The sequence below is a fragment of the Neomonachus schauinslandi genome, chromosome 8 (assembly GCF_002201575.2).
Source record: "Neomonachus schauinslandi chromosome 8, ASM220157v2, whole genome shotgun sequence".
NCBI classification, from domain to species: domain Eukaryota; kingdom Metazoa; phylum Chordata; class Mammalia; order Carnivora; family Phocidae; genus Neomonachus; species Neomonachus schauinslandi.
In genome coordinates this window covers 137,632,261-137,654,813 of record NC_058410.1, presented here as the reverse complement: position 1 = coordinate 137,654,813, position 22,553 = coordinate 137,632,261, and positions in this window count along the sequence as shown.

Sequence of the window (22,553 nt, the reverse complement as noted above, 5' to 3'; positions counted from 1 at the left end):
AATGTCTTCAACAAAATTGTACAATGTTGTCTGAATATAGTAAAATAAAATAAATGACCACATTCTGCTTCGATTCCTTAAAGATATCCCATAAATTCTCAATGGATAACATAGTTTTTATCTCTTTGTTCATCCCATCATGTAATGAGTAGGTCTTGCAAAGTTGGCAAAACACAATCTCTTGCTATACACTATGAAATGTAAACTGTGCCCACTCACCATCACTTTTCACCATAATACATTTTTGTTTCTTTCTGTGACACGTAAATTCAGCTTTTCTGTATTTAGATCAAACTTCTCATATTTCTTGCTCATAGGCATGTCGGCCATAGATGTTCTCATATACTATAATTATTTAACATTATTTCTTGCTAAAAAACAGACCACATTTCAAGCAGACCATATCTGGGGGGGCCGTTAATATAAACAAATTAGTGGTATCAAAATATCTTTTTCTGATGATAAATAAGGGGAAATCTAGGGAATGCTTAAAAAGAGAAGAAAACAGCAATTGTCTGTTGTTCTATCATTTAAAGGTAACTACTCTTGAAAGCTTTTCATTTGTTTACCACTTTTTTGCAATGTACATGTACATAGGATATATGAATATATCTATACATCTATACCTTTCTATTTATACAGGGAAGGATGAGAAGAGGGCCTGTCTTGGTTTTTCTCAAACAATCTTAGGTTACTGCATGCTTCACCAATTCACCAACAAGCACTAGCTTCTTGTCATACCTTTATTATTCCTTTGATTAATTCATTTCACTAATGTTTTATTAAAGGCTCAGAAAATCGTAGAAATCTTCCCAATAACCTACTTCTAAATGTCCTTTATGTTTTTAGCTCATTTATCTAATTTTTTTAGGAAAACAGTAGACGTTCAAATACCTAGTTACATCCTTCCTGCATAAAAAAGAGGAACTCTCTCCTCACATATAAGTGGACAGATATTTTACCTAATTCTTAGGCACCAAGATCTCAGAAGTGTTAAGAGCTGGATCTTACAGATGATCAAGTTTAATGCTCCCATTTTAAAGATAAAATTACTCTGTGAAAAGTCCATTTCCAGTTCTCATAGTTCTAGAAATGCTTCGATAATTTCTGACTCAAACACCCAAGTTACAATAAAAGATTGGCTGTGGAATCCTCTGTTTTAGGGATTCAGAAGAAATCTGCAAAGATGCATTGATCAAGAGGTTTCTCTGACCTCCCAGGGGCTTTCTTAAGTGATACATTCATCTGCACTGCCATTTACCCCTCTCTCCTCTCTGGTTGCTTGACTCCAGCTTATGGGGACAGTGAATTAGGAACAAAGTGGATAGGGACAGAGATGCAGGGAAAGGATGTTAGGCTTCTGGTCTACCCATGAAGAGAAGACCAGTCATAAAAACTGAGAATCACTTATTCTGCATTTCGTGTCTTCGTAGTGTGACAATATGTTTATATAGTACTGTATTTAAACATACCTTAAGGAGATAACAAAAAAAATGTAATGAAAAATTCCATAAGGTGAAACAAATTCTTGTGAGCTATCACCACTTTATTTGGAACAAGAAGATAATAACGATTTAATTAAAAATTCCTTAAAAAGACATCAACTTTTGAGTGCTCTTACTTCATCAGGAGTCAGATTTCTTTTATTTTGAAAAATGTGCTTTGTGCGTGAAAACTAATTATAATCTTAAATATTCCTAGCATCATTAATAAACTATCATTTTAATATTCTATAACTTATATTTCAACATTCAAAATATTATTAGTTGTTTCAACAAAGCTGAAGCAAATTATTATCCAGCTATTTAAGAATTTCATGAACATATCACTCAAAGAAAAATTCCCACCACCTTTTACCCTAATTTTCTTTCCCCAAAAGGACTACCTATGTTATGTGACTTAGACGCATTTCCTTCTAGAATAACCAGACTGTGTCTAAGCTCGTTTGTGCAATACCCTCAGGGATGTTAGTATTAACAACAATAACATTTAAAACTCCACTATTTGGGAACTTATGAAAATTGACAGCAGAATTCTATACAAATGGTATGTAGTAAAAAGCTTGCCAAGAAAATTAATTTTGCAAACAGGCTTTTAAAACAACGTGGATTCCCGAAATAATAGGCCATCTTCTTTCTGCTGAAGCACTTTGAACCATGGCAGCTTGGTATTTAACATGGTATATTGTAAATATTTGTTTATGTGCTTTTCTCCTCCACTGGACTGACCTACTTGAGGACCTGAACCACCTCTTATTCATCTTTTTGTTCTCATGTGCTAGCACAGTGCCCAACAAAAGTACACATTCAGTATGCATTGATTCACTTGAAATAAATATGTATTTTTAAGCACTTGGGAGATAACCATTTATATATATAAAACACCATAATTGAGTGAGCAGAGCCCAACCCTCATAAGCTGGTGCTTTGACATGTTAATGTAAAATAATTCTTACCTATTCATCACGAAAGAGAGAATTTGGGATGAGACAGATCTGGCATAGACTTTGGTATTTATTAGCCATGTACCTGGACAAATTAACAAACCACTACAAATCTTAGTCTTTTCCTATGAAATGCGGTTATTAATTGTACCTTACTGATTCGTAAGGATCAAATGACTGAATGTATGTAAAGTGTTTAGCATCATACCTGCCGCATAATAAGCTCTCAGTAAATGTTATTAACTGGACATTCTACCTGCATTTCCAAGTTAATTCATTTACACTTTTTTTCTTTTAGCATTTTCTTGGCAAATGGCTAGTAATTAGAATATTCATATGTCACATTGTTAAAAATATTCTTTACATGGGAATTCTCCTGTTTATATATAGACTTCATATGTATATACATATGTAGGTGTTTATCTGTATATACATATATATATTTCTATATGGGACTGAATTATATTTAGGATTGTATTTGATGTTTTCTCACATAAGACTATAACTACTCTATTCTTTTTAGAAGCTGCATAAAATTTTATAAAATATTTGTTTCTGTATTTTCTTTTTTAAGATTTTTATTTATTTATTTGACATAGGGAGAGACAGTGAGAGAGGGAACACAAGCGGGGGAGTGGGAGAGGGAGAAGCAGTTGTGCATTACGTTGTCACTGCTGTACGTGCTTAAAATGTACAAGGAGGCCCATTACTATAGATTAATACCTGACACTTTAACTTACGTCATCAAAGTTATTGTCATTGAATCATTGAATTTTCTTAAGAAATTGATTGAAACAAGGTTTCCAGGGTGATAGCGATATGAATTGTGGTGCCAAATCACAAATTAGAGCAAAAATAAATTCTTAATAATGTAAACATTTCAATTAAGAACCTAATTGAATAATTTTCCTTCAAGTTCTTTTTCCTATTTAAATTGATAGTCTCACTTTTATATAAATGTGGTCCTCCTGATCATAACAAAGGATGTAACATTCTTCCAGTAGTCATTGAGGCTTTCGGTGAATTTCTTCTTTAGTACATCTGCTTTAAAAACCACTTCTGTTTTCATACTACCAACTCATGGTTATCCCAGAAAATGGAAAAAAAAAAAAAAAGAAAACTTCATACAGATGACTGAAAAATCACAGTTCATCAAAGACTTATGTTTTCACCAATATATTCTCTAAGCCTTGCTAACAAAGAGGAAAAAGTAGATTTACATTTTCTTCTTTGCTGTGGAAGGATGACCAAAGCTCTATAGATGAAGCAAGGCTCCCAGACAACTGCCAAACTGGAATCAACCTCCGTGTAACTTCACGGTGGTTGAACCAGAGTTTTCAACATGGAGATTCAGATGGATAACCTTGGAAATCTTTGTAAAACTCAACCTTCCAAAGAGACAGAGTTAAAGCAGATCTCAAACTTCGTATCCCGTGAGCAAAATAATACATTTTTCTCCTAGGGACAGAGTGCACTAGGAATTTATGCGGTGGACAGGCAAGAGTCTAAGAATGAGAAATTGTATTTCTTAAATCCTCTAGAGACTATTGCAGAATCATGTGGCCTGAAGGAGCCTTCCATGTGTCTTCTGATTTTCAGGAAAACATATTTTTTAAGCCACTGCAGGAGAGGTGACATTTCATTTTCTCCATAAAAGACTCTCTTGGAAGGTTATTTTATAGTTTCTCTCACAGAACCATCCCAAAGAGGTTTTTCTTAGTCCAGACAGGACTCATATCTCTTATAAAAGATGGAGAGAAGGTGGGCTAGGTTATTCAGGGCTTGGGGAGCGTGTATGAGAGTAATTTAGAGTTTTTCCTTTTATCACCAGAGTTCCATCTATATCCTTCTAAAGTTAGAGAGCCAAAGCTGAAGGATGATTTTTAGGTAGTCCAGGAGATATGAAATAGACTATTGCCTGCTTCAAAATTGTTTTACTTCTGCATGTGTATCTTCCCACTGTGTGTGTGCTTATTAGTTGCGCGCGAATGCTTGTGATAGAAAATGCCTAGCCAGCAAGTACGACATCCTCTCTTGACCTGCAAGTCATCATTAACACATCAAGCCACTTTTTCTCTCTGAGCTCTGGAGCTTGAATCAAGCAGCTATTACAAATCAATCAGCACTGCCATAGTAGATAAAATCCGATCATCTCAGCCCTAGATTTCAATCAGCCACCATACTCTTGTCAGGGACCAGAAGGGTATGGATTTCAGTGCAAGATGGACCTCAGAATCTAGAGGAAAGCCCTGGGTGATCTTCCTGTCACCTAAAACTTTCTAAGCATTAGTTCTCTCGGGTAATAATAAGTGTTGATATATTTGTTCTCAGACATCCTTTACAGTCTACAATTGTACAAAAAAGCCTAAAACATGGGTCAAGAAAATATCATCTTTTGTGGATTAAGATAAATACAGGGACAACTATAAATGTGCTATCTAATCGAACTCTCTGTGATGAATAAAATATTCTGTGCTGTCCGGTATGGTAGCCATTAGCCACACGTGGCTCTTGAGCACTTGGAATGGGTTAGTGCAGCTGAGGAACTGAGTTCTTAATTTTAAATAATTTAAATATAAAGAGCCACATGTCGCTAGTGGTTCTGCTCTAGTTCTGGACAGGGAACTTCCATAGAATGTTTCCACGGAGGGGGGGAAATCGGAGGGGGAGATGAACATGAGAGACTATGGACTCCGAGAAACAGACTGAGGGTTCTAGAGGGGAGGGGTGAGGGGGGATGGGTTAGCCTGGTGATGGGTATTAAAGAGGGCATGTTCTGCATGGAGCACTGGGAGTTATACGCAAGCAATGAATCATGGAACACTACATCAAAAACTAATGATATCTTGTATGGTGACTAACATAACATAATAAAGTAAAATTAAATTAAAAAAAAAGAATGTTTCCATGGAAAGTATCCTATGGTATGATTTAAAGTATTCCGATTAAAGTGTATGTTTCCTTTTCTGTTATAAGCCTACTCAAAATGTATGCTACAGAAAAATAATTATAAGACCCGGAATTGTTGTATGTTTTGGACGTGTGTGGATATATGGGTGATATAATTTGTTTTAATTATGAAATATAAAAACTGTGGGCTGGTTCTAAAGAAACGATGCATGTGAACTTGTTCAAAAAATAGAGACATGATATTTCTGTGTGTATTCTATTTATTATAAAGGTATATGCAGAGTTTCTTTATGAGCTGTGAGAACATACTGTTTGTAACAGAAACTGTGTTCTGTATTTTTGTTCCTACATCATCTGGTACATGGTAAGCATTGAGTTTTGATTTTTAAAAGAATGAATAGAGGGGCACTGGGGTGGTTCAGTTGGTTAAGCATCCGACTCTTGATTTCAGCTCAGGTCATGATCTCAGGGTTGTGAGATTAAGCCCTGCAATCGGGCTCCGTGCTGGGCATGGAGTATTTGGGATTCTCTCTCTCTCTTCCCCTGCCCCTCCTCTCTGCCCTCCCCCTCCCACGTGCACATTCTCTTTCTCTAAAAAAAAAAAAAGAGAATAAATAGAATTTATCAGGCTCTATCATCCACAGAAGGTATCTCTCCAAATCTGCCAAGGAGCAGTGATTAAACAGAAAAGGAAAGAAGGGTTCTTTAACAACTCATCGCTTTCTTTCTGCAAAATTGCCCTTTGGCTGATCAGCTCACCACAGGAACTCAAAAGAAATGAAAGCACAAACTTTGACCAGCAGCATTTCTTAACATATACGCAACCCTTGCCCCCAAAGTAACATCAAGTTGTAACCAGTTAATTTGCACTTTGTTATTAGGCTGTCTCTGTGCTGTATTTGCGAGTACAGAAATTCCAAGCGATTATGTTTTATCTTAAAGTGAACTAAGAATATGAAAAAAAAATAGTCTGAGATGATTACACAGAAAATGTTCCTTGTAGTTTTTTTCATCAGGAAGAATGGCTCTGCAGGTCATCTCCTTGAAGAGCTGAACTCTTAATTAGCAAAGGATTAGCGTAAATCTTAGACTAGACTTGTGTTCTGGACCACGTTGGCAGGCTTGGAACCCTCTTGTTCTGAGGCAGAAAGACAGTTTCCTATCTAACAGTGGAGAGGTTATGGAAAGTTCTCAGAGTAGGCGCTGTGTTTTCTCATAAACCTCCAGCCCTCTATTGATGGAGACTGGCAAGGCTTGCAAGTCAGTTCAGGACTGACTCCTGTTCTTGATTATTGAGCAACAGACTGATTCTCAGCACCCTCTAGTAAGACACCTCCAGAACTAGTTTGTTGATAGCATCCTTATAGCCTGAACTAAAATCTCAGACATTTGGCATCCAGTTAAAAAATATTCCTAGATGGTTTGCAGATGATGTCCCTAGGGTAAGGTGATGACAAAAATCTATAATAGTGGATGTTTTTCAAAAAAGTCAGATTTATGGCAAAGAATTGATGCTGATGATAGGTGAATAGCTTGAATTTCTTAGAAAGTTTTTCTACGTTCCAAACTGTACACCTGGTATCAGATACAAACCAATCTGAAATGTCGAATAGCAAAATATGTGCGTTTTTATCAACTTGTGGATGTGAGTGAGGGAGATCTGACACCATAAAATTTTTCTAAGGAGGTTGCATAATATAATCGGGCATTTCTAAGGGAAGATGGCTAGCAGCCTCAGTCTTTCAAATTGCTTTAATGACTGGTAATGTGTCATAGATAATGAAGATGATTTTAGCACTCTGTAGTAGTGGTATAATTTAGGGCACAGACTCACCATTGGACAAAAATCCTCAAACAGGCTCGTGGTCAGTTCAAATAAAAAATCAGGGATTTCAACATGGTCATGAAACTTCTTGTCTCCAATTCTAACATCAGGGATTCCTAAATTTTTGCTTACCTCTGTGTTTCAGATGACGCGGTAAGCGTTGGTGTCCCAGTGCTATGTGGCACATAACAGCAAGCATGGATCCATTACCGTATGGTGGAATGCCAGCAGAACAAAGAATAGTTTCACAAGTAAAGACATGGCTGACATTTTGGACAGTTCTTCATATTGATGAGTTCAGTATTGGGGAATGCCTCCTCCAAGTCACGGGGACAGCCTCAGGAAGATGTGAGTCCCCACTCTTGTGGGTAAGAGGAAGATCACGTCATCTTTATATTTGTTATTTTGGTTGGTGGTTGTATTCGTTTTCTGTTGCTGCAAAAATTACCACAAATTCAGTGACATGAAACAATATTCATGTGATTATTTGTTATCTAGCGGTTTCGGTAGGTCACAAGTCTGGATACAGTGTGGCTCAGTTGGTTTCTCTCCCTAGGATCTCATAAGACCAAAATCAAGGTGGTGGGAGGGCTGCGTTCCCTTCTGGAGGCTCTGGGGAAGAATCTGTCCAAGCTCATTTGGGTTGTTGGTAGAATTCAATGACCCCTCTGTACATGAGCGTTGCCTGCTCGTGTCAGCCAGGGGCAGCCCTTAGCATCTAGAAATCTCTCTGCCACTATTGTACATGGTCCCCTTACATCTCAGAACCATCTGGATAATTCAGGCTCATCTCTCTACCTTGAAATTCTCAACCTTAAATAGATCTGCAATCCTCTTGCCATGGAAGGTAGCACATTCAGTGGTCTAGGGATTAGGACTTGGACATCTTTGGGAAGCCATTATTCTGCCTACCACAGTGATTATCAGCATCAATAGTTTATATTAATTGTAGCTTTAAAATGTTACTTTTACCTCTCTTCCTCCTTCTCACCCTGCCTTTCATTTAGAAACCTGGAATACTGAAAGGAAGAGCCTTTCTGTATTCTGTAAGTTTATTCTCTTACAGTTTCCTCATCAAGTACAACTTAGGCATTTGTTATTAAATCTGGAAACCTGAAGAGCAAGGTCCCTGTGAAATAATGAACAATTCCAAGGCTAAGGACATTATAAATTTAATGGGATTCACTAAGAGTGCCACTGGATAGGAAAGCAATTCCTTTATTCCATCCATTTTTATAGTATTTAGCTTTTTAAAAACCACAAATTAAGAAAAAAAATTTTTTTAAAGATTTTATTTATTTATTTGAGAGATAGAGTGAGTACAAGCAGGGGTAAGAGCAGAGGGAGAGGAAGAAGCACTCTCCTGCTGAGCAGGGAGCCTGATGCAGGACTTGATCCCAGGACCCTGAGATCATGACCTGAGCCAAAGGCAGACGCTTAAATGACTGAACCACCCAGGTGTCCCTAAAAACCACAAATTTAGTAAAGGCTGCTGTATTTGCAAGAACAACCAGGTGTTAATTTTCTATAAGCATGAAATGTATATGCTGAGTACATTCCTATTCTTAGTTCATTTTAGTATCTACAAAACCTCACTACTAGAAATTAGTACAGCGTCAGGTTAAGTGCATTCAAGTTGATAAAACCTCGCTTGATATGACACCAGTAACCTTGGGAGGCTGGCAATTTTTTTTTTTCAATTATGCTGTGCTAATTAGTCTGTTCAGGCTTTATACTTCTTTTTGGTAATTTATATTTTTCTAGAAAACTGTGCCTGTCATTCAAGTTTTCAAGATTCTTAGTAATCTTGACATGTTCTGTTACAATTTAAGAAATTAAAAATACCTTGATTTATAGAGACATTTATCGAGTTGTGTTTTATTTTGAACTTTTTAATTTAGTTCTTCTTAACATTTCATGTGTTTTCCTTTGATATACTCACAAAAGTATTTCATTAGTGTTTTAAGTGAGGCACCAGTTTGCTTTAATTAATTCTAGTTTTTGTTTTTTGTTTTTTTTTGTATGCTTATTATCATTATGGGGTTGTATCTTTACTTCCTACCATTGGTTTATCTGGGTTCATTTTGTTATTCCTTTTCTAGCATATTCTGTGGAAATATTCATTTATTTAATCTGTAGTGTTTTTAAGAAATAATTTGAAGTGTATAATTGCCTTTATCCCACTGGCCTTGATATATAGTATTTTTTCACATTATTAAATATTTTACAATTTTCATTTTGTTTTCCTGCCTCATTCATTATTGACACATGGGGAAAAAATCCCAGATATATGGAGTTAGTAGGGAAGAGGCTGTTTTCTTGTTGACTTCTAGTTTTATTGTGTGTAATGTGGCCATCTTTATACTAATAGTGTGGAATTTGTTGAGACTTCCTTTGTGTCTAGAGGAGTCTTTGTAAATGGTCTCTGCGTAGTTGAAAAGAGTGTACATTCCCTGTTTTTAGGAATACAAAGTCCTATACAAATCTGTTACAGCAAATTTGTTCATTATGTTGTTCAAATCTCCTATATCCTTGCTTTTTTTGGGTACTTGATCTGTCACTATATGACAGATATGCACTTTGATTATGGGTTTGTCTATTTCCCTTTGTGTTTCTATCAAATTTTGCTCTCCCTATATTTTAAGTTTTATTTGGGTTCATTCAAGTTCAAAATTTTCTCTCATTATTACAACTTCCATATACAATGTCTGTGTTCCTTGGATTCTATTTTGTCAGATTTAATATCATTATACCTTCTTCTTTTTTGTTAGTATTTGACTGTTTTGCATTTTTTCCCATCCCTTATTTTCAGCCTCTCTGATTCCTTTTCATTCAGCTATGTGCATTTTGTAAATAGCCTCTATTTGCATATTATATTACCTATTCTGATGTTCTCTTTTAATAAGTTATTCACATTTACTACTAGTTACTAGGATCTTTAGGTTAATGTCTAGTTTCTTTTTCCACGCATTTTCTATTTATAGGCGTACCTTGGAGATATTGCAGGTTGGGTGCCAGATCACCACAGCAAAACAAATAATGCAATAAGGTGAGTCAAATGAATTTTTTGGTTTCCCAGTGCATATAGAAGTTGTGTTTACACTATACTGTAGTCTTTTAAGTGTGAAATAACATTATGTCTAAAAAGACAATGTATGTAGCTTAATTTAAAAATGCTTTATTGGTAAAAAAAATATTTTATTGGTAAAAAATGCTAACCATCATCTGAGAGGTCAGTGAGTCCTATCTTTTTGCTGGTCTAGGGTCTTCTCTTGATGTTGCTGGCTGCTGACTGCTCAGGGTGGGGGTTGCTGAAGGTGGGGGGTGGCTGTGGCCATTTCTAAAAACAAGACAAAAATGAAATTTGCCACATTGATGGACTTTTTTTTTCACAAATGATTTCTCTATAGTATGTGATGCTGTTTGGTAACATTTTACCGGCCCTAAAACTTCTTTCAGAACTGGAGTCCATCCTCTCAAACCCTGTTGCTGCTTGATCAACTAAGTTTATGTAATATTCTAAATCCTTTGTCATCATTTCAACAATCTTCCCAGCATCTCCACCAGGAGTAGATTCCATCTCAAGAAACCACTTTCTTTGTTCACCCATAAGAAGCAACTCCTCATTCGTTCAGGTATGATCAGTCCCATCTTCAAGCTCCCCTTCTAGCTCTCTTGCTGTTTCCACCACATCTACTGTGACTTCCTCCATTGGAATCTTGAACCCCTCAAAGTCATCCATGAGGGTTGGAGTCAACTTCTTCCAAACTTCTGTTCATGTTGATATTTTGACCTCTTCCCATGAATCATGAATGTTCTGAATGGCATCTAGAATGGTGAATCCTTTCCAGATGGTTTTCCATTTACTTTGCTCAGATCCCCCAAAAGAATTACTATCCACGGCAGCTATGTAGCCTTATGAGATGTATTTCCTAAGTAATATGATTTGGAAGTCGAAATCACTCCTTGATCCTTAGGCTTCAGAATGGATGTTGTGTCAGGAGGCATGAAAACAATATTTATCTCACTGTCCATCTCCACCAGCTCTTGGGTGACTTGGGTGCATTGTCATTGACCACTAATATTTTGAAAGGGATCATTTTTTTTCTGAGCAGTAACTCAGAAGCCCACTGTGATCACAGTGGGCTTAAGATATTCAGCAAACCATGTTGTAAACAGATGTGCTGTCATCCAGGCTTTGATGTTCCATTTATAGAGCACAGGCTGAGTAGATCTAGCATCATTCTTAAGGGCCCAAGGATTTTCAGAATGGTGAGTGAGCATTGGCTTCAACTTAGTCAGCAGCTGCATTGGCTCCTAACAAGAGAGTCAGTCAGCCTGTCCTTGGAAGGCAGGCATTGACTTCTCCTCTCCAGCTATGGAAGTCCTACATGGCATCTTCTTCCAAATGAAGGCTGTTTCATCTACGTTGAAAACCTGTTGTTTAGTCACAGACACCTTCATTAACTCTCCCAGCTTGATCTTCTGGAGAACTTGATGCAGCTTCTCCATCAGTACTTGCTGCTTCACCTTGCATTTTTACTTTATGGAGGAGGCTTCTTTCTTTAAAACCTCATGAACCAACCTCTCCTAACTTCAGACTTTTCTGCGGCTTCCTCACCTCTCTCAGCCTTCATAGAATTGAAGAGAGTCAGGGCCTTGCTGTGGATGAGGCTTTGGCTTAAGGGAAGGTTGTGGCTGCTTTGATCGTCATGACCCCTCAAACTTTCTCCGTATCAGCTTTCTTATCATTCATGTGTTCACGAGAGTGGCACTTCTCCTTTCCTTCAAGAACTTTTCTTTGCGTTCACAACTTGGCTGACTGACACAAGAGGCCGAGCTTTCAGCCTAGCTCAGCTTTCCACGTGCCTCCCTCACTGAGCTTAATCATTTCTAGCTTTCGATTTAAAGTGAGAGATGTGTGACTCTTCCTTTCACTTGAACACTTAGAGGGTGATTAATTGGCCTAGTTTCAATACTGTTGTGTCTCAGAGAGCAGGGGAGGGAAAGAGAATGGGAGAACAGCTGGTCAGTGGAACAGTCAGAACACACACATTTATCAATTAATGTTGCCATCTTACATGGGTTTGGTTCTGGCGCCCCGAAACAATTACAATAGTATCACGAAAGATCAAAGTCACTGATCACAAATCACCATAACAAATATAGTAATAACAAAGAAGTTTGAAATGTTGCAAGAATTAACGGAATGTGATAGAGACACGAATTGAGCAAATGCTGTTGGAAAAAAAGGTGCCAATAGACTTGCTGGTTGCAGGGTTGCCAAAAACCTTCCATTTGTCAAAAAAAAAAAAAAAAGCAGTATCTGTGAAATACAATAAAGCGAAGCACAATAAAATGAGGTGTGCCAGTACCATGCTTGGTCATTGTTTCCTTTTCTTCTCCATCGTACTTTTGTTGAATTGTTCATTTCTTTGTTCTATTTTTTCCTGTATTGGTTTAAAGCTATACTTTCAATTTCTATCCTCCATATTTACCTGTACATTTTTAACACCCATAAATACATGTTAGAGTTTCTAATAAGGTCTGGTGTTATTCAGTTACTTTCTACACCCTCCAGGAAGTTAAAAATGTTGGAATGTTTTTTATTCTGGGTTCCACTCATTAACCACCAGCCACCTCAAACAAAACAAAACAAAACAAAAAACAAACAAACAAAAAAACACCATAAGCCATCTATCATCTGATTTTTAATTTCAACTAATTATTAAAATAATTTTGTTTATTATCACTATTTATTCAGCTATTACTAATAGACCTTACTGCTTATATATTGCTTGCCATTGTATTTTTTTAATCTAAGTGTTCCTTCTGTGTTTACTTCTTTTCTTGTTAGAAAGTTTACTTCTGTGAGAGTTTATAGGTAGTAGAATTTTAAGTGTTTAAATGTATTAAAATATCTTCATTTAACTTTTACTCTTGAGGTTTTATTTTGCATTGAGTTCTAGGTTCAAAGTTGTTTTCTCTCAGGATTTAGAAGTATTTTTCCAGTGCTTTCTTGTAGTCTGTCTGTGGTACTGATAAGCAATCTGATGGCAGTGTGATTCTTATTTTTGAGGATAATCTTTCTTTTCTCTCTGGTAGATTTTGTGATTTTGTTTGTTTGTTTATTTATAGAGAGAGAGCATGAGAGGGGTTGGTGCAGAGGGAGAAAGAGAATCTTAAGCAGGCTCCATGGCCTGCATAGAGCTCAACGCATGGCTCAATCTCACGACCCTGAGATCATGACCTGATCGGAAATCAAGAGTTGGATGCTTAACGGACTTAGCCACCCAGCCACCCCATTTTTTCTCTTTATAGTTATGTTTGTGCTATGGCATTTTGAGTGAGGTTTTATATTTGTTTTCCTTCCTGGCTCTTACTGAACACCGACAACCTAACGACTCTTTTTTTTTTCCTCCGAGTTCTGGGAAACAATTGGCTTTTTTTTTTTTTTCTAGTATTGCCTATCTTCCATGCTTTCTCTTATTTGCTTCTAGAATATCATTATAGATATATCCAGTTTGGGGTTTCTATTCCAAATGTTTTAAATTTTCTTACAGCTTTTCATCTTTTATTCTCCCCTCTTTTGTGCTACACTTAAAATAATTCTTCAGTCCAGTCTTCCAGTTGACTGATTTACTCTCCGGTTGTTAAAACCATGTACTGAGGTTTTCTTTTAAGGATTTGGGTACCCAAAATTGGGTTTGTTTTAATCCTGGGTTCATGAACACATTAACATCATTGTTCTAGCCAGTATCTTTTCTTCTTTCTTTTTTTTTTTAGTAGGCTCCATGCCCAGTATGGAGCCCAGTGCAGGGCTTGAACTCACCACCCTGAGATCAAGACCTGAGCTGAGACCAAGAGTCAGATGCTTAACCAACTGAGACACTGAGGTGCCCTGTAGACAGTATCATTTTTAATTAATTTATTTAGTATTTATTTTCACAATACAGTGGATACCCATGAATATGCCAGTGAAGTAAGTCATTAACAGAAACTTACGCAATAACTTACATATGTCTCTATGTTCCTTTTTTATTGTGTCTCTATTTCTCTGACTCCACTGTCATAAGTTTTGTGTTCATTTTTCATTTGCTTTTTAAAAGTTTTTATGACGCACAGAGATCTATGCCTAAAATAAATGGGTTACTTTTGCCTATTATTGTACCTTATTAAAAGGATACTTGTGAATGAAATCTTCCCGGACTTCCTTTTCATTCATGACTAAGATTCTGAGATTTGTCCATGTTGTTGATGTAAAATATTTTATTTTATGTACATACCATTACTTATATATCTGTTCTTGGGTTGATGGCATTCACATTGTTTTTATTGTAAAAATTTAAAAAAAAAAACCCTCTATTCAGAGTATATTGAATAGGAAGGGATTTAATACAGGGCATTAGGGGCTTATACCTTTGTTTGAAGGACTTGAGAGGTGAAGGTCAGACAGACTGCAGCTGGCGTTCAGGAGATCTTGAGGAGCAGGAAAGCAGTGGTCAATGATCTCAGTTCCACACACTAGTGAAGTGGGCTACTTTCAGCAGGATGATCAGAAGCCCTAGCCAAACGCTGTTTCTATTCCCTCCCAATGTTTCCCGCTTTGCTTACTGCTGCTTTGGGAAGCTAATGGCTTCTCTTTCATTTTGGCCTTTCTAATTTCACGGAAGTGGTTCATAATTGTATCATCTAACCTATAATTCTGTTGGCAAGACATCTGGGAACTATAGTTCCTATGCTGTTTCCTTTCTATGTAGGAAGTATAGAAGAGACTTGGGATAATACTAAGTTGACCATAGAAAATCTATTGCAACATATATAAAAGTTTCTCTTGAACAGAAGTGGAAATAATAGGTCCTAGGTTATATGAATATTCAAATTGACAAGATATTGACTACTGTTCTTCCCCAGTTTACATTTTCACCAGAATATATGACATTCTATTATTGATCCACTTTCTCCCTACCATTCCGTATCACCTACCTTCTTAATTTTTGTCATTCAAATGGATATGAACCAATATCTCATTATGGTCTTATTTTGTATTGTCCTAGTTACTAATGAGGTTGAGCATTCTTTCATATTTTCATATGTTTATTTCTCATCCATTGCCTCTCCTGTGAAGTGCCAGATTGATTGTATCTTTAAAATTTTTTCTATTGGGTTTTTTTTATGTTACTAATTTTTAGGACGTTGTTAAATATTCATTATTAACATAGGACTTGTGGCTTCTAATAACGGCAGAGTAGCTTATATTTGACTAACCCTCCTGCTGCTACAATTATGAAATTGTTAGAAAGCCCTGGGAAAGACAGAAAACAGCCATCAACGGGATAAAATACAACCCTTGTAAGAAAGTAACTGCAATGAGGAGATATTGGAATGGAAGTCATTCATCTGACTTCTCTTCCCAGGGCATTCATACCCATTCACACGACAAAACAAGGATAGAGTTCAGGAAGAGATCAATGGTCTTAATAAGATCAGAAATCAGAGGTCAGAATTAGGCATTGTCAACCATCACTGGAAATTGATGGAGTAAATCCCAGAAAAGAAGGAGCCACCCTTGGGGAGGTCCCAAATCTGCATGCGAACTTCTACCAAATTCTTGGCCAGGTTCTGGATTGCAGGAACACAGGGTAAGACCCTAAATAGCTCTGGCATCAGCAGCTGGAGGAAGGCTGAGTGACCGAGGAGCCTTGGTGTTGGTGGCTGTCCATAGCTAGGGAGACAGAATTTAGAGTTAAAATACTTTCAGACTCAAGGTGCCTGATCTACAACTTGAACTTTTCAGTGAATCCTCAAAGGACTCTGACTAAGATACAGATAAAACCAAAGTATATCTGCTCTCACAAAACCTAACTCAAGTCTCCATAAGACCAAAGTGAGCTGCCAGTGATTTCACTGTCTACTAACAAAACCTTAGCAGTTTTAGAGAGAGAAAATGGAATACAGAATGTCTGTAAATATGTAATTCAGAATATTTAGTATGCAGTAAAAATTACTAAGCAGAGAGAGAAAGGACCCACATTTTGGAAATAGCAGACAAAATAACCGTGCTAAATATTTTATAAATATACAGGAAAAGGCGGCTGTAGTAAGTGAGGAGACAGAGGTTTTCAGGAGAGATCAGGAATCTCTAAAAAGAACCAAAAGGAAGTTCTAGAATTGAAAATACAGTATCTACAAATGAAACTTCCCTAGATGGGATTAACAGTAGAAGAGACATTGCAGAAGAAAGAATTCATGCAATGAAAAGAGGCAAATGGAAATTATGCAAACAGCAGTGCAGAGACAATAATTAATTAAATAATTAGTTAAAATAGTGTTAATGACCTGCAGGACAATATGAAAAAAATCTAAAATTAGGGTAAATGGAGTCCCAGAGAAAGAGGAATCTGAAAAATAATGTCTGATAGTCTGCCATATTTGACTTAAAAAATCATCCCATGGATGTGAGAATCTCATCAAATCCCAAGCAGGATGAAGGACAGAGAAAACCAATTTTAAGCCATTATAGGAAGCTGCTAAAAATTAAGATAAAAGATAAGGACATAGTAACTTATTAGCCCTTTGTGACATATATTGTAATATTTTATCCCAGTTTATTGGTTGTTTTCTCACTTTGTTTATGGTGCTTTTTCCTCCTAGAATTTTTTTTTTCATTTTTATGCATTGAATTTGTCAAGTTTTTCTTGTACTGCCTTTGGATTTTGAGTCATAACTCTAAAGTCTTTGTGCACTCCAAGATAAAGGATTCATCTGTGCTTTTCTCTAGTACCTATGTACCTTCATTTTATATTTTAAATATATATTTATATTTCTAATGTAATAGAGCCTAATCTTGGATACTGTATGAGATATGGGTCTCATTTTATTTTTTGCCCAAATGACCATCCATTTGTCAAAGAACCATTTTTAAATAAGTCCATCTTTACCTCAGTGATGTGAGATGCCCCCCTCTATCATATTCTAAATTTCCATATGTATTTGGGTGTATTTCTGTACTTTTATTTTTATTCTGCTGATTTATTTGCCTACTTACATGCCAGTACCATGCTGTTTAGTTGTGGTCTTTCTAGTATGTTTTAATATCTGGCACGGCTAGTTCTTTCTCATATTTTTTCTTTTCCATTGTTTCCCTGGCTATTCTTACATTTTGTTGTTCCATGTGAACTTTAGTGTCAATTTGTCTAACTCCTTAAAATCTCTCTTTGGTATTTTTATTGACATTGCATTGAGCTTATAAATTAATTTACGGAGAACGGATATCTTTACAATGTTGAGTCATCGTATCCAAAAAAGGGGACTCTTTTTTTTTTTTTAAGGTTTGTTTATTTCAGTGAGAGAGAGAGAGCATGAAGGGGGGTGGTGAGGGGCAGAGGGAGAGGGAGAGAGAATCTCAAGTAGACTCGGCACTGAGCGCGGAGCTAGACAGAGGGCTCGATCTCACCACCCTGAGATCATGTCCTGAGCTGAAACCAAGAGTTGGATGCTGAACCAGCTGTACCACCCAGGCTCTCCTCTATTTTTTTTTTTAAACTGACTTTTGTGTATTTCAGGAATGATTTATAGTTGTCATCATATAGGTTTTGCATACTTCTAGTTAAATTTAATCCTAAGTATTTAATCCCCTCTGTTGCAATTATAAATGTGGTTCTCTCTGCCACATGCTTATTGTTTGGGTACATGAAGGTTGTTGACTTTATATGATCAAATGTTACTAAATTCTTTTATAATTTAGGTTAGTTCTATCATTGATTCTCTGGGAGTTTATAGGTATAATATCTGAAAATAGAGATAGTTCTACTTCTTTACCCATACTTACGCCACCAATTGCCTTCTCTTGTGAGTAGTCTAGTAAAATGTCCACTAGTAGCAGAGATAGTGAATATCATTGTCCTGTTTCTCATCTACTGTTTTCCTAGTAAATGAGATTCTGGCTTTAGGACTTAAGTATTTCTATTTCTCTCTGTATTTCTATTATTATGTTATTATATTATGAAAAATCTCTCAGTTCCTATTGAGTTTTTTGATAATAAATGGGTATTAAATTTGGTCAAAGTTTTTGTCAGCCTCTATGGAGATAATCGTATGTTTCCCTCCTTACATTTTATTGATATGATAAATGATATTACTATATTTTATAATATTGAACCAACTTATATTCCAGGAACAAAAACTAGTTGTTAATTGCAAATTACTATCTTAAAGTAATATTGGATTCTGTGTGTTAATATTTTCTTGTTGTATACATTTGTTGATATTCATTAATGATATTGGTCTTTGGTTTTCATTTCTGCACACTCTTTATGTGGTTTATTGATTTGTATCATACTTCCTTCAAAAAAAGAATTTGGGATTTTTCTTTTCTTTTCAGTACTCTTGAATTATTCCTGCACCATCGGGATTATCTGATGTTTGAAGATTTGGTAGAGTACCTTTGTGAAACCATCTAGGTCTGGTGCTTTGGGGATGGTAGTTCCCTCTAATTTTCTCTATTTCTTTCATGGAAATTATCTGAGTTTTTGTTTTTTCTTCCTCTCAGTCTGCTTTTGCTCACAGCAAAGCCTTGTGGCTGGGGGCAGTAGAGAGGTACTATGAGAAACTGCACACTGGGATTTGGTGAATTTTCTTTTTACATTCTTAGCGAATTTGCAATGTTAGCATTCTCTGTCTTCAAGTGATAGTATGATGGTTAATTTTATGTGTCAAATTGACTGGACCATGATGGGCCCAGATATTTGGTAAATATTATTCTAGGTGTTTCTATGGGAGTGTTTTTAGAAGAGACTAACATTTAAGTTTATAGACTGATTAAAGCAGATTGCTCTCTCTACTGTGGGTGGGCCGCATCCAATCAGTTGAGGGCATGACTAGAACCAAAAAGCTGACCCTCTTCTGAGTAAGAGAAAATTATTACCTTGCTAGGTTTTGTTTCTTCTTCCCAATGTCTCCCTTTTGGAATGTGAATGTCCTGCCATCGGAGTTTGGAGGCACATGACTAGTCCAGTTTCACAGGCTCACACCTGGAGAGGAGTTTTGCCTCAGGATGAATCATATATCCAGTCTCACCCATATCTGATTTAAATGTTTAGATGATAGTTTGAACTTTAGACTTTGGAATTGATGCGGGAATGACTTAAAACTTTTGGGACTATTGGGATAGAATGAATGTATTTTGCATGTGAGAAGGACATGAATTGGGGGGGGGACTGGGGTAGAATGTGATAAACTGAATATGTATGTTCTCCCAAATTCTTATATAAAACCTTCACCCATAATGTGGCTGTATTTGAAGTCAGGAAGTAATTAAGGTTAAATGAGGTCATATCAATGGGGCCCTGACACAATAGGATTAGTGTCCTTAGAAGAGGAAACACCAGAGAGCTCTCTATCTCTTTCTACGTGCATGCTCAGAGGATGTGAGGACAAAGCAGCTGTCTGCAAGCCAGGAAGAGAGCTGTGACCCAAAACAGAGCCCTGCCAGACTTTGATCTTGGACTTCCAGCCTCCAGAAGTAGGAGATACATTTCTATTGTTTAAGCCACCTATCTGTGGTATTTTGTCATGGCCCCCTGAGCAGACTGATATAAATGGTAAGGGCACAATTTTGTGTAGAATTTTCCTAGTTATGTAGTTGTTTCATTACATATTGGGAAGGAAACTGGAGAGGCAATTACTATACAGCTGCTCTTATCTTTAACTATGGAAGAGCTAACACATTTATTAAATCCACTGTGAATGATTTCTTTTAAAAAAAAATGCTAAATATAGCCCATTTGGTTGTCCTGATTCTTGAAATATTTGAACTTTTTCAATTATTTTCTTCTGCTGTTTTTCTTTTCCCTTACCATTTTTGGATTTAATTAGTTTTTATATTTTCTTTTCTTTTTTTTTTTTGATATTTTCTTCCTCAACCTTTTTTTCTGTCCTTCAAATGTATACATTCCACTTTTAATCCCTTATTAATGACCATATAAAAATACCTTTATCTTCATCCTAAACAAGGTATGATCTTGTCTTTGCTCTCTGGCTGTTCAAGATATTTTCTTTGTCCTTGGAGCCTTCTAGTTTTACAAAATTATGTCTTAAGGAATTTCTCTTGATTTATCCTGTTTGGGGCAAATTGTGCCTACTACATCTGCAGATCCATACTTTTCTGAGATTAGATGCTGCCTTTCCTCCATTCCCTCCATGCTGTCCTTATGGAGCTATGAGTAGACTCACATTGGTCCTTATCATCCTATGATCCAACATCTCCTATGACCCAATATCTCCATCATGTTTTCTTATCTCCTTATTCCTCTTTCATTGTATTTTGAATATTTATCTACCTATCTATCTATCTACCTATCTATCTATCCATCCATCTGTCCATCTATCCTTTTTTTTTTTTTAAAAGATTTTTTTATTTATTTATTTGAGACAGACAGAATGAGAGAGAGCACATGAGAGGGGGGAGGGCCAGAGGGAGAAGCAGACTCCCTGCCGAGCAGGGAGCCCGATGCGGGACTCGATCCCGGGACTCCAGGATCATGACCTGAGCCGAAGGCAGTCGCTCAACCAACTGAGCCACCCAGGCGCCCCATCTGTCCATCTATCTATATTATTTGTAGCTATATCTCTCAGGTTACCAGTTCTCTCTTTAATGCATAAAACTGCTGTGTCACTCATCCACCAAATTTTTTATTTCTATAAATACATTTTTCACTCCTGGAAGACTTTTCTTCTAAATCTTTCTTTCTATTTCCAATAGTTTCTTGGTGAATGCAAATTATATAGAATATATATTTAATTATATATTGAATTTATATCAAATATTTCACTCAATCATTTCATGTAGCCATCAAGTTAAACATCTGGAGTTTTTGTCAGTCAAAATCTGTTATTTCTTGTTTATACTTACTGATGCTGATAGTAGTGGTTTTGGTGATTTTGTTCGTAAGTTAATTACTTGGTCTTCATTGGGGTGAGTCCTTCAGGACTAACACATTGATTAAATCCAGTGTGATTCTCTTTTCCCTCTAACTTGAGTTTAGTCCATTTGGTAGTCTTCATTGTTGTTATAGTCAACTATTTCTACTAATTTCTACCTGCCCCATTTTTCTTTTCTCTTACCATTTTTGAATCGAATAGATTTATTTTTAAAGATTTATTTATTTATTTTAGAGAGAGAGAGCATGGGGGGAGGGGCAGAGGAAAAAGGGAGAGGGAAGAAGAAAATTTCAAGCAGACTCCCTGCTGAGCACAGACCTGACTCTGGGCTTGATCTCATGATCCTGAGATCATGACTTGAGCCAAAATCAAGAGTCTGATTGGACTGAGCCACCCAGGTGTCCCGAACTGAATTTTTTAAATCTTTTTTAGACATACTATGTCTATCTTTACCTATGGATAGGAAATATACATATTTAAAAAAAATTCTTTTCAGGTTGCTTCAGTATTTCTATTTTTTCAGTTTTAAATTCTTCCATAAGTAGATCTTATTTTCTTTACTGCATGTGTTAGAGTTACAGATGCTTAGTTGATGTTTTGCTGCTATGTTTTTATTCTCTAAGAATGACTTTTTCCTTGCCCGTTATGGATTATGATGACCTCCTTATAAAACCACCTTGTAGGAGCATTAACCCAAATCTTGAGAAGTTCAAGTTTTATGTGACTCTTAGCTCAAGCTCAAGTTTTAAACTACTAGATGGTATGTTGGGTAAAATCTGTTCTGCAAACACACACACGCACAAGCACACATGTGTATATATATGTATATATAGCAATAAAATCTTTTGAAAGCTTTGGCCTCTTTTACCACTGTAGCTTCCTGTTTGTTTCCTATTTTGAGATGTGTCTTTCTAATCCAGGGAGATACTCCTCTTTGGTTTTCAAGAATAAATATGTATTTAATCATTTTCTTCACCTCTTTTCTATCACTTCATGAGTTTGAGAGAAAGGAGATTTCATGCTCTGCTTAACCTACCATCTTAAATAGAAAGTCCAGTTTAGATTTCCTATGTCATTTCAGATGTCCTGAGAAAAAGTTGACCTGTGTGTTATCAATAGTTTTTTGTCTTTTTAAAGTTATTTTATTTTTATTTATTTATTAATTATTTTTTTAAGTAGGCTCCGTGCTGGGCATGGAGTTCAATGTGTGGGGCTTGAACTCATAACTTCATGATCAAGACTTGAGCTGAGATCAAGAGTCGGCTGCTTAAACCACTGAGCCACTCCAGGGCCCTTGTTTTGTTTAAAGATATTATTTATTTATTTGACACAGAGAGAGAGAGAGAGCACAAGTGGGGGAGGGGGGGAAGAGGGAGAAACAGGCTCCCCATTGAGCAGGGAGCCCGACTCAGGACTTGATCCCAGGACCCTGAG